Below are 13,268 nucleotides of genomic sequence, written 5' to 3'. Positions count from 1 at the left end.
ACCTTTGACATTGGGTTCATCTCTCCCCAGTGCAGCTTCACCCCTGCGTGGTGAAGTTGGTGTTTGAGAGAGGCTTTTTGTGCTCATCATCTTGGGAATAGAGCAAAGAGCAAAGAGCTGGTTTCCTTGTTCAGAGGTTGGGCTAAAAATATTCAGGGAAAAATTCATTTGGGATTGAGCTGAGATCTGAAATATTTGCTGTGTTCTGAGCTTTTCAGACCACTGAATGGAGAAGAAATGTTCTTAATTCACAGCAGCTCCCAGCTCTCCTAAAGATGTGTCTTGTTGCACTCAAAGGGTGACAGTGGCTCTTTTTCTCCCTGTTTCTGTTAAATGAATTATTATTATTATTATTTTTAACGAGAAGGAACACTTCAGAACAAATGTGCTTCAATGCCATGTTTGGCTGTGTCCACACAGGAGGTTTATTTTAGCACTCTGGGGGCCAAGTTGTGCTGGCTGGCACAGGGTCACCCCTGAATGATGCAAGACACAGGGGTTCCCTCATCCCCACCCAGTGCAAAGGAAGAGCTGCTAACAACGTCACTTTTATTGTCACTGTTGCTTCAGCAGCCCGTTGTGTGCTTGTTGGGATGCTGGGCTGGGTGATGCTGAGATGGCTGGTGCCAAGCCAGTGTCTCAGTGCCTCTTTGGCTGGTGTGTGGCCTCTGGTGTGACGAGTGGGTTTTCCCATTTCTGAAGGGAAACTGGGAGCGCTGGGACTGTCTGTGCTATCTGGGAACATCAGCCCAGCTCCTCTGCAGTGCTGCTGGGAATCCACAGGAGGCACCGTGCTCCTATTGCAGAAATCTACAGATAACTGCAGGGCTTTGTCTCTTTGGAAAGATGGAGATGTGCTGAGCACGGCATGGGAAAAGGAGCTGGTGACTGCAGGGCAGGGCAGCCTCATCCCCATCACCAATCCCTGCTTTCCACGGCCTCTGCAGAGCTCCCTTGATCCAGATCAGAGGCACCATGGGGAAGCATCAGATGTAATCTCCACATGAGCAAGGAATAATGCAGGGTGGGTGCATGCCCTCAGCATGCTCAGGTTGGGTACCTGCAGCCCCCAGAGCAGTAAGTGCAATGACAGGGAAGGGCCACCTCCATCTCCTTGCTCCAGTCTGAAATTTCCTGCAGCAAAGTAAACCGTGGCTTCAGTGGAGATGCTTGCACAGCAGGCATTCCTCTAATTGAAATCCAGTTATTCCTGGGAAGCACTGCGAGTTGCCTTTGGGATGTCAGCCTTGGCGTGGGGTGCATGAATGGAGCCATTTAGACACAAACACAGGCCTCCTAAATACAGCTCCATCCACCAAGATTCCTGATGAAATGAGCTCAACAAAGCAGCAGAGCACACAGGAGATCATGGAATGACTGCAAAAAAACTGGCCATGTATTGGAATTCTAATTCAACTTGACAAAGCCAAAAGGCTTTGTCAATTTGGACAAGGAGGTGTCAAGGAGGAAAAGGGGAGAGGCTGAGGCTGGCTGGTGTGGGGATGCTGGGGCTGATGGGTGCTGTTGACCTGCTGCTGGAGCTCATCCTGCACTTTGCACAAACTCATTGCACCTTACATTCGGCCTTCCAACACCAAAAGCTGTCTGCCATCTCCACACCAGAGCTCCCAAAGCATGCTAACGTGGTGAGCTGGGATGGGGCTCCCAGGGCATTCGGCACAGCGCTAACTTCCCGTGGGGCTGTCATTACAAACCGATGAGATATCAGTGTTATGTTTTTGTTTAGCTAAAAAAGCCTTCAGAGAGATGCTGAATAAGTATTAAAAGAGCTTTTTTTTCTTTTTCTTTCTTTCTTTTTTTTTTTTTTCCCTTTTACTAACACAGAGAAAATTGAAACCAGCTGGCAGGGCTGGTCGTTCCAGCCAACTGCAGCAGCCCTGGGGATTCCCCTCATGAGCTGGTGCTGCAGGGAGGGGAAATTGGGGTAAGCCAGGTGACTGGGGCTGCATCCTGCCTGCTGGGGGGAAGAGGTTTTGCTTCCTTCTGCCCTCCCATTAAGCCATGCATCACCTACATAAAGCAGCATGTGAGGTGATATGCCTGCCTGGGGATGAGTCTCTGCCCAAATGGGAAAGCTGGAGGAACTGGACCAAGGGAAGGAGAGATGCTGGACAGATGCATTTTGATGTGTGGATACTGCTTGCCTTACGCTGACACTGTGAGTTGTCCTGAAATATGTTTGTTTCCTAAGCACAAGCTCGATCCGGAGTGATTGCTTCTTGGCTGTAGCTATTGTGTTGCACAAAATAATAAATCTCCATTAATTAGGTACAAAATGAGAGCAGCAGAGGCAATACCCAGATAAGAAGCCACGTTTCACTGCTGCTAGCACTGCCCATGTGCAGTTTCAGCGTTCTGCACACAAGTCTTGGGCTTTTCTTGCCACCCTGCAGCTCAGAGCATTGGAAACAATTGCACCCAAACTTTTGGAGCAAGCCTTTTGCTTTCCCCTTGCTGCCATCTCAGCCCATAGTGGCTTTGGCTGTCACCGCAGCACCCCTGCCTGCTCCACCAGGCACCGCTTGGTTTGAATTAAATCTGCCAGCAATGCTCTGTCCTGTTTTCTTCTGGCTCCAGCATCCTCGGGGCTGCTCAGTGCTTGTGTGGCCATTCCCCCTCCGTGCCTTTGGGACAGATGGAATGAAGATTGGTCTAGGGCAAAGTTGGCAGCCTGGGAGATTGATTTTGGAGCCGAGAGGGATGGGCATCCCTTGTGAAGCTCTGCAAGGCCACAGCTTCTCATTGCTGGAAACCGTGAGTGTGGGCTGGAAGATGTGCCAAGGAGCCCCAGGCACATGTGGAGACCAGGGGGAAGCATCCAGAGCAGGCTGTGAGCAGTTTCAGCAGTTATCTAGCATATTCTGCCAGGATTCAGGGCATGGTGTGGGGATGGGAATACAGTACACTTCTATAGGGATTTTAGGAAGTTCCTGAGGTGCATTGATGAGTGGATGCCACACGGGCTGCTTTCCGGTCCTGCAGAGCACTGTGCCCAGTACCCATCCCTGCATCCACGCAGCCCCAAAGACAGCAGGCCTGGAAGATGTACTGCAGTCCTTTGGCTGGAGAACCAGCAGCAGTCCTTCATGTGGGGCTGCCGGGCCCCTGGAGAAGCCACATCAGGAGCATCCCTGCCTTTGTGCTGCTGTGGATGCAAGTGGACTGGGATTATCTTTCAGATCACTTTACTCACACTGTGAAATCAATGCTCCTGAAAACAAAGGCTAGAGGAGAGCTGGGTCTCTGCCTGGGCTTGAGAGAATTTCCTTCTAAGACGTTGTCACAGGTTGCAGGGGAAAGCAATCTGGGCTGAGGCACTGGTGTATTTCTAGATTTCTCCTGGGTTTAGGCAACTCATAGATACTGGCTGTCATGCAACAGAGTGGGTGCATCATAGCTCTGCTCTGCAGGGAGTAGAGCATAGAGATCCGTGCTGAGGATTAACGGTGTCTGCTCTCTGGGGTGGCTCCAGAGGGTGAGAAATGCACAGCCAGGCACAGCACAAAGCCCAGAGGAACAGAGTGATCTCATGCATTTCCATCTTCTTTTCATCAGCAATCAGTGCTGGGAGCACTGTGATGAACTTTCCGGTATCAATCTGAAACGCTTCAGGAGCAATGATTTCAGGATGATTTTCTCCCTCCTCACCTCCCCCTCCCCCCCCCCCAAAAAAAAAAAAAAAACACAAAAAAAACCAAGAACAAAACAACCCAAAAGCTTTGCTTTGAATGTGCTGAGTCAGCACTTGGGCTGCTGCTGGTTTTGTTTTTTTTTTTTTCACTTTGTGCTTTTCCCCTCATTAAATCCTGCCCTCTGTGGCAGTGTGTGAGCTCAGGCACTTTGACACAGTCGGTCCCTGCCAGCTTCTGCCACTGAGCCCTGCTATGATTGATTGCTGTGTGAAAGGGACTGCAGATGCTGTGGTTATGCAGAACAAGGGGCTGCTTGCTGCTGCCCGGGAAGATGCTATCTGCCTGGGATTCGCCTTGGATAAAGCCCCAGAAAGCCTTCTCTTCAAGTTGCACAACTAGTTGAGGCCACCCTGGAATTGGCCATTCCTTGGCAGAAGCACTAAATGGAAGCAAACATTTTAACAAGCCCCTTCTGAGGGGCAGTTTGGGCAGCAAAGTCCTGGGGATGCAGAATGTGTGGGGGCTGCCCTAATGCAGGGAGGGGAACTTGGGTTAGGGTTGGGGTTGGGGTTTGGGTCTGGGGTGGCCAGATTTCTCCTAGCCAAATTGATGGAACCATGGAAAACCCTGAGATGCAGAGATGCTCTGTGGGGCTGCATCTATCATTATTCACCTTCTCTGTTTTCAGCTGCTTTTTTTTGTATCTTTTTGTGGGAAGTGACTGAGGTACAGATTTCCAGTCTGAAGCCTCTTATCTACATGCAGATGGTTTGGGTAAGGAGCTCCCCAGAAGGACAGGAGCCCATCTGCCCCCTCCTAAACACACAAATACATGAACAAAGCTATTGCAAAGCAGCCCTGCCCACATGTGCAGAGACAACACATCCATCGGGTCGCCCCTGCTGTATTGAGCCCCTCTCTGCTGTGAAGGGCTTTCTCTTTCAGTCTGCAGAACATGGCAGAGCCCCATGCTGGCATTTGGTGAGATGGTCCCCATCCATCAGCCGCTGCCACCTCGCACAGAGCCGTGTCTCAGCCCAGGGAATCAATCCTGCCTAATGTATAAATATTAGATCTGGAGTCTCAGCTGCAGAGGAGAAAGTGGAGCTGTCAGATAAGCTGCAATTAGTGCATTTATCTACTTTATTTTCCTGTCTTTTCCCCAAACTCCTTTTGCCTGTCTGCTCCTAATACATTATTAAATCTGCTCTAAGTGTTGATTAAAGAAGCTGAAATCCCAGGTGTTTGTTACCCAACATTGCTGAGATGCACTTTCAAACTACCTTATGCAAATTGTAGTTTTTGGTTTATGGTGGTTTTTTTTTTTTTTTTTTTCCAGATTTCCCACTATTTCTACGTACATTCAAGCCAAAGAAATGTGTTTTCAGCAGAGGTTCTGTGCTGTGCTCTGCTCAGCGACGTGCCTGGCTTTCAGGTGGCACCAGGTCCCTGTGCAGGGAGCACACAGCTCTGCCAGCTCAGCCTCCTGCTGTGGAGATGCATTCACCAAGGGCTCCAGCATCTCTTTAAGCAAAATGCTGCAAAAAGAGATAGATCTATTACCATTGCTCATGCAAGAGTAAACACAGCAATCAATTGCAGCTCCAGACTAACTCCTTTCCTTTGCAGTTTGGATGTTTAGAAGTAATTTCGGGAGTAATCACTGCAAATGGAAGCATGGAAGTAAATGCCTGCAATAAAACATTGCGGGGGTGACTGTTATCCTAATGATATTTCCAACAAACACTGCTGAAATATGTTTTCTTCTCTAAAATTTGCAACAGAGCTTTTACATTCTGAGTGCTAAATGGGGTAAATACCAACCAGGATGGTTCTGAGATGATTTTTCTTTGCTATAGCAAAGATGAGGCATGTTCTGTCCTTCCTCCTGTCCAGGAGCATGGCATTATTCTCTGCTTCCCAATTTGCTCACGCTTTATGTCATGCTATGGATCCCCTTTCCATTAACCCAGTATAAATAATTGCTATTTTCTTTCACAGAGCAAACACAAACTTTGCAAACTGGCAACAGCCTTACAGCAGAAAGCTGCTGGCCAGATTCCAGTGGCCTTTTCTAGTTGGTTTTTTATTTTTTTTTATTCTTTTCCAGATGGGTTCATCTCTTATTCCTTGTGAATAATTTATCCGGGCACGCCTGGAAATGTTCTCTCAAGAAATTATGGCTGTCTTCAAATCTCTGTGGCAGGGAGCAATCCCTTCTGCCCCCACTGAGCTTCCCTGGGGGGTGGGTTGGGAGGTGGGGGGGAGGGTCGTGGTTTTAACTTCAGCCACTGCATTTCTGGAGCTGCACTGAATGCAGTGTAGGGAGCCAAGCGGACGGGCTGCCCCTGCTTTGCTTTGATGGATGGTTGCACTTTAGGTGCTGCTGTTTGCAAATGGAGCCTGCGGTGGCAAGGTCTTGCCAGCCAAGTGCTTCTCGTTATTCAGCATTTGCAAACCAAAGTGGGATGGATGGAGGAGCGGTGCCAATCGTTGCTCCCGTAATCGCGTCTCTCCATCTGCCAGAACCTGTCAGAAAGGAACAGAGGCCAGAAGGAAGAACTCGCCTCACTTGCAGTCAAAGCGCCGAAAATGCCAAGGCCTTTCAAGCTATAGGGGGAAAATCTGGGGGAGCTCAGCTGTAGGCTCACTGCTCCTGCTGGGAATGCGGCCAGGCTCTCTGCTCTGTCAGATCTCTATTGATCCTCCACTGTTTCGCAGAGCTAGAGCAGTGGGCATGGTGAGATAGGTTGATGATTGATGGGCTGATGGTTGGGCTTGATGAGCTTAGTGGTCTTTTCGAACCTTAATGATTCTACAATTCTCTGATGTTCTCTCGTTTCACAGTGCTTTTCCCTCTGTTTGGCATTGGATAGCCAAGGACAGAAGTCTAAAAGCAGGCAGGTTATTCTCCAAATGCACCACAAAACAACAGCGACAACAACGAGGTATGTTTTTGTTTTTAAAGCAATTTTTACTAGGTGTTTGGTTTGCAGCCAGCAGCCTAATGCATCACTGAATTTAGCTCTGTCTGCTCTGCAGTGCAGTTGCCCAAGAAATCAATGGCCTGACATACTTTCCTTTGCTAGAAAATACACTTTTGCTTGAGTGGGTGTGAAAACCAAGAGCTCGCCAAAACCTGCTCAGTGCTGAAGAAAATTTCCCCTTCCATGTCCAGCATCAAGGCGGCCTCAGGACAAAGGCTTTGCCCTGCTACTCATGTTCTGCTTTCAGGGGTTGTGCAGCTTTCAATGCCTACTGGTGGGCAGTTTAGCAGAGGGAAATGTCTGCTATTCTCTGGCTAAAATAAAACCCTATTCTGGTGTGAATTTGCAGTCCAGGTGGATTTTCTGGCTTTCTCTGTTCATGGCAATCATTCATAAAGCATCAGAAAAGCTCTGTTGCATAGCCCAGGCTGAGCATTTGTGTCCACGCACTGGAGAATGCTGTGCTCCATTATAAACCCTTCTGGGAGAGAGGTGTGCAAACCTCCCCGCTCCTCTGCTAAATCCCAGCCTCACTGGGAAAGCCGAAATTTAAATATAACTCCTGACTTCATAGCAGGATCCCTCAGTCGGCCAATTGTTTAATACTTGGAGAACAGCCACCATCAAAAATAACAGAACAAAAGTCACAAAAACAGCCTCTGGATCAGCCTCCTTCCTGCCCACGTTTTGACACTGGAGGCGATTTCCAGGAATGCCCAAGCTGGAAGCAAAGCCGCTGCCTGCAGGGATGGGGATGTGATGAGGTGAGCCAGTGACAGATGGGTGCCATCACTGTGCAGTCCTCATCCCCCTGCCACTCTGTGCTGCTGTCATTTCCCCCATAGTGTGAGGTTCTTGGGATCCCCTGTCTTGTTGGCTTATAGGATTATAGGATAGTAAAATCACAGAATTACTAAGGTTGGAAAAGATCTCTTAAGATCATAGATTTCAACCTCAGCCAATCCCCACCACTGAGCCAGCAGGGCAGAGCAGAGCCATGTGCAAAACTCCAGAAGAGAAGCACAAAACCCAGTGGCCAAACTCTTGAGCCAAACCATTTCTCCCATGCCCAAAGCCCCTGAAGCAAACCTTTAACCTCAGAAGAGAAGTGCACAGCCACTGTGGCTTTCCTGCCTGCAACCAGGGTTTTCACAGGGGTTAAGGTCTCAGCTGATGAGGAGATCAGCTCAGCAGAATGCCAGGGGTGGGAGTGGGGACACACAAGGGAAAGTGATGCTTCAGAGCACTATGCTGGGCAGCAGCTTTCCAAGCTGAGATTTCCTATGTTGCCGAGGTTTTGGTGAATTTGTTCTCATTGTAAGGAAGGTATTGGTTCCCACAGGAATCCCGGGGGCTCAGCTGCCACCCTGCCTCCTAGCACTGGCATTTCTTCTTTCCTTTGCAAACAAGTGCCGTATCAGTCTGGCTGGTGCTGTTTATAACAACTCTTGGCTGTGCAGATGGCTGCCGAGTGCCGGCTTTGCTCAGAGCTTCCCTCTGCTCTGCCCAGGTGTCCGTGACCTGGAGAAGCCAAAAGCCTGCTCCTGTCCTCCCCTGAGGCGCGCTGGATGTGCAGCTGGGAGTTCTCTAAAGGATTTCACAGCAGCTGAGCTCATGCAAAATGGTATTTTTGCTTTGCCCTTTGCATGCCTTCCTTGTCCTTGGCCCTCCGGTTTCCCTCCCGCGCTCCAGAAGAAGAGAATGATGGCAGACATGCCAGCTTTGAAAGCACAGAGTGCTTCAGCAAAGGCAGCTCATTACAACATGTTCTCACTGATGTCTGCTGCCCCTTATCAGCCCATCAGCCCGTGCACGTTACCCTCTGGCTGCCACCAGACACCGCTCGTCCCTGGCGGCCGAGCCCTGGCTGCAGCCTGACTCACTGCGTGGGAGACAGTAATTATTCTGTCCGTGGCAAATTGGACCAGTAATAACCTTTCTCTTCATAGCAGTAATGATGCTCTTTTAAAAATATATTTTAATTGATCGTGGATAATGAGTTGGACTGAGGGAGCAGGCAGCTGGGGGGGTGAGGGCAGGATGGGGGCAGATGGAGCAGGAGGAAGAGAAGGTGGTGATGTCACGCAGGGATGCTGCGATGGGATGGATCCTGCACACACAGGCAGCAGGTGAGGCTCACTGCAGTCCCATCAGGGATTTGTTCTCTCTCTTGGTGCCTAAGCAAAGGCTGCATCCCGCAGGTGAGCAGAGCATGGGTCACGCTCACGAGGTCCTGCTTCCTCCTCCTCCCTCTGCCCACGCTGTGATGCACCTCCCTTCCCATCTCCTGCCCACGCTGCGATGCTCTGCAGAGCCCTTCTGCTCTTCTCAGGGAGGAACCATTGCCCTTTCTCAAGAAGTATTTTGCTGTGAGCCCCTGATGTGTGTTGAATGAGAAGCAAGCCGGATCCCAAAGCATGGTGACCTTCTCTGTGAGGCTTTGTTAGTCCTCAGAGCTTGCAAAAGGGATGTATGGGGGTTTTAATGCGAGACTGTTATGTGCCACTGCAGCATTTCAAGTGCCACTACTCGCAGAGCGCGGAGATGCCTCTGTTCTTGTTTCTTGCTGGGAAGAAAATGCAACAATGCTCTCTAGAGGCAGAAGAAGTCAAGAAGAGGCTTGCTTTTCCCACTCCACACTTCACTGTGACCTCGCTGCTCTTTGCAGCTGTTTATTTCCCACATAAACAGCAATTTCTGAGCATTTTGGCCTCTTGTGCTGTAGCTCAGGTTGTTTGTTTCACCCCACCCCAGGGCAATCTCATGTAATTAGATGTAATTAGTGCGAGAGAGGGGTGGGAGCTATGGTCCAGGTCAGGATGCGGCTCTGGGACTGGAAGGCCATGCAGGGCAATGGGAATGCGGAAGAATGCAGGAAGAGATGTGCTCCAGTGTGGTCCAGCATCACTGTGGGACAGGGAAAGCCTGGGGAGCTTGCGGTGGGATGCTTGTAGGGGAATGTCCCTAAGGACTGATTCACCCCAGGGAAAGTGCAGCTGTAGTGAAACAGGAGCTGCAGGAGCTCAGTCAGGCAGCAACTGCCCCTTTATAAAGCCAGAGGGGGGCAGAGGAGCTGGTCTGGGGGGACTGTGGGTCTCTTGTTCTGGCTATTGCTTTGACTCTTGTATATCTTTATTTATTTATTTTGTAGGGAAGATGTTGGAGCTCTGATCCTGAAAGATCTTTCTGAGGTGCTGAGTCCTGCCCATGGAGATGCTACAGGAGCTCCTGGGATGCATTAGCCAAGGCTGAAGGTCAGCTCAGGAGGAGCTGGGCCAGGTGCAGCTCCTGCAGATGGGGGCTTGCACATGCTAGAGCTGTGCAAGTGAACTACAGGGTTTAGGAGTCTGCAAAAGAACTGCAGACAGGGAGATGCACCCTGACTCAGCAGCTGCGGTCCTGCTCTTCTAGAAACCACAGGTGAGGTCTGCACCCAGCTGTACTGGTTGCTATATATACAAACGTTTGGGTCCTTGGAAAGAGCGTGTCGATTTTCACCCCATGTATGCCAAGGCATGGATCTGGTGCATTGGTCCAATGGGTTTGCTGCTTCTCTCAGCTGGTACACAGAGCTAGGCAGCAATATGAAGCCTGGACCACTTCTGGCCATTTGGATAAAAGAAATCCAAACAAACAAATTCATTTTACTGTCCTGGCTGGTTTCCAGCTCACTTAATTACTTTCTGTCAATCCGCGCTGCAATCCCGTATGTTGTTGTTTATACATTTTAGTAGCTCATATTGCACATCTTTCAGCAACAACGGCCCAACGGATAGCCCAGTTTGCTGAATTAATTGTGTTGGTGAAAGGCTCAGGTTAATGTATAAAATGTACTTGGATCCCTGAAGAAAGGAAACAAAGCAGATTATATGATTGGGCTGAACTGGGTGAATCCAGTATCCCCAAGTGACCGAGATGTGATGAATTTGGGAGCTGCTTCAAAGTAGAATGCTTTGGCTGGGTTCAGACCCAACTCACCACTGTGGGCTGGCTGAGAAGAGGAAGATCTTCTGGCTGAGCCTTACATCCTTCCCAGTTTTCCCAATGTGTGGGTGAGGATAACACATCCTGGGCATCTTTGTATGTGTCTGCATGGCACTGCAGCCTGCATGCAGGTGGGTCTCACAATGGAGGTAATTTAATACCAATAACTACATTGGCAGTGAACAGCTACTCTTGGTAGGCTGAAAGCTGGAAAAAGCTGATGAGAGTTTGAGGAACTTGTATTTTCATGCTATTTTACTCAATCTGTTTAATGCCCATGTTAATGCAGCCAGCTGGGTTGTGAGGGATTGGTGGGCTGGGTATGCACAGCTGTAGTGCATCTTCTCATTGATTTGAGCTCATGGGATTAACAACATGTAGCACCTCTAGATAACAGGTGATATATTGGTTTAAGTTCCTGCTATTCCTGTAAATCAGGAGCTCTGGTACAGTTGCTGCAGGAGTGATGCTGAGCTGTGCCATCCCACAGAGGCCTGAACCCAGTCTGAAACAGGAATGGGGTAGGACTAAAGGGTGATTTGGGGTTGGATAGCATGTCAGGGTTTCTTTTGGGTGATGAGGAGCTGAAACTTACTTAGATTTTGCCTTCAAGCTCAGATCTAGCTGATGATAATTCTAAATGGTGCTGGGCTGGAGCTCTGTCAGCAAAACCCGTGTGTGCTGTCACCATGGGCACCTGGACTGCTGCTTGTCTTGTGCTTCTGTTATTCCTGCTAACTTTTCTATTGCAAAGCAAGTGCCATATTTTGTGCCTGCTGTTATTCAGAGACGTGATGCACCTGGGCACGTCTCCCTGCACAGCAAGGGAGGGTGTGTGGGGCTTTGTGCCAGCGTGTGTTGATTTGCACAGAAGGGCAGTGTGTGTTAAGTTGTGCCAGATGAAAGCATTTCTATTTGGAAAACCTTGAGCTGGTTTAATTTCACGGGGTTCTGTGCTCTGCTGAACTCAAGTTGATGTGACATGAGCATGGAACTGAGTGGCTTAATGAATCCAGCTTCCACGAGTCATCACCCTGAGCCTGTGTTTCTGGTTGAGCTCTTGCATATGTTGCATCTTGATTTCAAGGCTGAGCGATGCGTGATAGATAGTAAATACCCTGAATGTCCTTGTCAGGTTGGGAAATTACCCTTGCATTTAGAACCTGTGCCTTATTTCTAGTTCTGGCTTGTCTCTGCTTCTGATCCCAGCTCTGTAAGCTTATCATGGCTTTTGCTGCTGTATTAAGTACTGTATTATGTGTTGTCAGGAGAGCACCAGGTGAGAGCATCCCAGGGACCCCCAGGGTTGGGGAGAGTCTCTAGGATGGGGATGCTGTGCTCACTGACGTGTGCATCACTGGTTGTGCTGTGGAGAGGACCCTGGTGTTTGTTTAGCAAGGAAATGCTGCATCCAGAAGGATGTGGTGCTTGTGTTGAGGTTTCCCATTAGGAGTGCAGTTCTCCTCTCTGCTGTCTCTAGCCTGCTTTGATGCATGGTGCTGCCAGCTAATGAAATCTGATTAGCACAAGTGCTTCTTCCTCTCTTCAGCGATTTGCAGTGTTCTTAATGTGATGCCTGCTAATGACAGGGGAAGAAGCTAAACCAAGTTATTTTCCCATTGACTAAATGGTGGCTCACGTTGCCCCTAAAGGCAGTGAGCAGGGAGGACACCTTTCAGGCTGCTGGATTGGGCCCATTTGTTCTGACTGCTCAGACCAGGAGGAATGGGGGAGATGATCTGATATCTGGTCTTGGCTTCGGGTCCTGGAGCCTGGGATGCTGGAGATTCTTGTTAGCACTCTCCACTTTTGCAGTGCAACTTGCAAGAGATCTCAGGGTCATGTCTGTGCAATCCCCAGCCCGAGTTGCAGAGCTGGTGCATTCCCCCAGCTGTGTCCCTGTGGTGCTCAGGACCTCTCGCTGCCTTTCTTTGCCTGCATGCTTGCTGAGGTTCCTAGAGTGGTTGAAGTGATTGCAGAATGTGTCTATGCAGCAAAAAGTGTAACAAGCCCCAAGCCTCCTCCTGGGCTCGCAGAGTGCGTCATCAGTTATGTCTGCAAAATGCCTGCAAACGGGGCTGGGAAATGCAAGTCAGATCTCCCCTCTGTCGTCAGCAGTGCTCGTTCTGCATGCAGAGTGCAGATGTCTAGACAAGGGGAAACGCAGCAGAGGCACTGAGATGGTGAAAAAAAAAAAAAAAAAAAAGGCTTTAGCCAAGTCCTAGTGCCTGTCCTTGTGCTCCAGGGGAAATAGGATAAGGCAGGTTTTTCTTTAATATATATATATTTTTTTCCTTGGGGATGAATGCATGTTTTTCTGCAGGATTTTCTATGCTGAGTCTCTTACACTGTTTCCACAAGGCTTGTTGAATACCTCCATATTCTCTGGCAATTCTGCCTTGGCCTCTATGGAGAGCTGTTCTTTTTCATGCTGCAATTTGGTGTAAAATTTAACTGCGAATGAGTGCTTTTGTGGAGCAGTCCCACCGTGTGATCTGCTCACTGTGATGATCATAACTCCATGCTAATTACTGACATCACAGATAACACTGCTAGGTGCTGAAGCAATTCTCTTTGTTCCTTTCTCTCCCTGCGTTCCTCTTCCCTTCTGTGCAGCATCCCTTATCTGTTTTCTGATCGTGAA

The 13,268-nt window shown here is 49.2% G+C and overlaps 1 protein-coding gene across 1 annotated transcript in view; it reads left to right on the top strand.

Annotated features, from left to right (window-relative positions):
- Positions 1 to 1,860: 1,860 nt before the first annotated feature.
- Positions 1,861 to 13,268, top strand: part of OPRL1 (opioid related nociceptin receptor 1) — a 57,363-nt gene continuing 45,955 nt past the window's right edge. The window contains exons 1-3 of the mRNA XM_090152115.1: positions 1,861 to 2,179; positions 6,501 to 6,601; positions 9,792 to 10,060. The gene's annotated coding sequence lies outside the window, so the exon portion shown is untranslated. The remainder of the gene's footprint in view (positions 2,180 to 6,500; positions 6,602 to 9,791; positions 10,061 to 13,268) is intronic.

This window comes from Phasianus colchicus, chromosome 17 (assembly GCF_987193195.1).
Source record: "Phasianus colchicus chromosome 17, bPhaCol1.hap1.1, whole genome shotgun sequence".
In the NCBI taxonomy this organism is placed as follows: Eukaryota; Metazoa; Chordata; class Aves; order Galliformes; family Phasianidae; genus Phasianus; species Phasianus colchicus.
This window is presented reverse-complemented; position numbering and strand designations above follow the sequence as displayed.